Source organism: Poecilia reticulata, chromosome 12 (genome assembly GCF_904066995.2).
Source record: "Poecilia reticulata chromosome 12, P_reticulata-male-v2, whole genome shotgun sequence".
Classification (NCBI taxonomy): Eukaryota; Metazoa; Chordata; class Actinopteri; order Cyprinodontiformes; family Poeciliidae; genus Poecilia; species Poecilia reticulata.
This window is the reverse complement of record NC_088841.1, coordinates 20,442,185-20,444,423: the sequence shown is the minus strand read 5'-3', so window position 1 is coordinate 20,444,423 and position 2,239 is coordinate 20,442,185. Positions and strand designations below refer to the sequence as shown.

Sequence of the window (2,239 nt, the reverse complement as noted above, 5' to 3'; positions counted from 1 at the left end):
CAAACTGGTCAACCTCTGTTTCTGAACATATTCCATAAGTGTTTCAACAGCTAAGATGGGGAGAAATATATTGTTATTGTTTTATGGTGCACATCGTCGTCACTGTGAAAATCCCACTAGCTTTCTATCTTGGAAACAGAATTTTCCCATCTGGTTTGTGAGTTCATTCCAAGCTCCACGTTCTGAGAGATATTCAAACACAGTTGTTTCTTACCAGTAACGAATGGGTCAGGCCTCCATATTTGTCTCAGTCCACATTATAAAATCTCTTGAAACCTCTATGCAGAAGTAATGTTGTGGAGAAAATGCTGCATTAAAATTGAGTGTGCAAACCTTCTGGATACAGAGTCAAAGTTCTGAAACTATTATTGGATGTGTAGGACTTGATGCGTTGCAGAAGGATAAACTTGAACTATTTCTGTGATCAACAGATCAGAGCCACTCATCTGTCGGCTTAGCCTCACTCCCCTCTGGGTTTAAAGAAAATCCCAAAACGTCACTTTGAGTGGTGTTAAATTCAACTTCTGAGGTTTTGCTAATTGAACAGCATTTACTTAGACAATGGTGTTGCTCTGAAGCTTCAGACTAATATAGCTCTTTAGTACCGATTTAAATAATGTTTTTGCAGATCAAACACTGCAGGTGTCATATAGAAAATATATTCATATATGTGGATTTAAGTAGTGTTTCTTTGTTAATGTAAAAAAATGACTATATACCTAAATATTAAGTCTATATTGATTTCCCAAGGAATAATCCCAAAGTTATATGATGATGCATTTTTGCAATCTGTCCAATGCAAACGTAGAACGTTACATTTCTCAAGATGGGTCAAACTAGCAGCAATGGAGGAACTTGCATATTTATTTTTGCCAAAAAAAAAAAAAAAACATTACAACAGCCTTCAGGACTGGAGCCCAGGAAATTAAAAAGAAGCACAGCAGACATGTGTTATGAAGTCAGAGAAGTCTATGATGAGTTTCCATATTGCCAAAGGTGAAAAATTTCATCCAGGTTGTTATTATCAAAAGGTTTTGGAAAAGCCATTTATCATAGTGCATCTGTTACCATGGCCTAGATAACCTACATATGTATGAGGGCACATTTAATGAAGGGCATACATGATTTTGAAAAGAGATATGTTTACATGAAGGTGACGTGTACCATCAAAGGGTCGGTAAATATTTCAGCGAAACAAAACTAGACCTCTTTAGCAGAGCTTACAACAGAGTAGCTTCACAGACACCTGGAGTGAAAATGACTCATTAAAAACAAGGCTTTTTCCAACATAATCAATAATGCAAATTGTTAGGATCCAGGTGGTGGGGGTTAGTTTGTTTTTCCTTTCCAGTACTTCACCAGTCCACCTGAGGGAGCCATCGGGTCACCCTGCTGGAGAGGCGTGCCCGCAGACTCCCAACTACCCACACCTGAGGTGATTCATCGTTTGGAGCAGTATATAACCAGCAGACAGCCAACACTTCCTTGCCAGAGTGTTTGCCAGTTTTTGGTACTCGAGCCCCTCAGTGTGATTTGCCTAAATCTTCTTGTGTTTTGACCCGTGTCTGTTCAGGTTCTCACCCTACTCTCGTGACCTTACCCTCAGGAACCCTTCGAAGCCCACCAGCCCAGGAGAATCCATCTGTGACACCTCTGCTGCCGACTCAACTGCTCCCCTGTGGGGACACACCTGACCTGCCACCCTCCAACGCCTGGTTCCTTCCCAACCTGCCTCCATCACTCTCTCCACTGTCTGGAACCCCGTTCCTCCACCCGATTGTCCAAGTAAGATCTGTATCCCCAGCCAGTGGTTATCTCCATTCCCTACCCCCCGTGAAACCATTTTGACCTCTCTATTCCCTTGTGTGCAGACGCACCCGGACTCCGGCCCGCTGACCTCCCTAGTCGAGCTTCCTTGTTTGATTTTCTGTATTTTACAATAAACACTCTTTTCATCCATCTCTCTGTGAGTGTTTCTGCATGTGGGCTAAAAACATTAGACCAAGCATGACAGAACACTCTGGCCACACTGAAAACCCAGCAGAAACTTTCCAGAGAGCTCTCCACCAACAACAAGCATCTATACAGAAGCATGAGTCCGCCTTACAAGACCTGGGTCACCGACAGGCTGAAACCAACAGTCGCCTGGCTGAACTAACAGATTTTCTTCGCTCACGTTTTCCGCAGACTCCAGATCCAGTAGGAGAACCTTCCCAACCTTCAGCTCCAGGTCCTGCTC

General features: G+C 43.0%; 1 long non-coding RNA gene across 1 annotated transcript; it reads left to right on the top strand.

The window, feature by feature from the left end:
• Nucleotides 1–1,312: 1,312 nt before the first annotated feature.
• Nucleotides 1,313–1,960, top strand: LOC145554273 (uncharacterized). The gene is made up of 2 exons (XR_014090295.1): nucleotides 1,313–1,510; nucleotides 1,607–1,960. It is a non-coding gene; the product is annotated as an uncharacterized LOC145554273 (long non-coding RNA).
• Nucleotides 1,961–2,239: the final 279 nt, after the last annotated feature.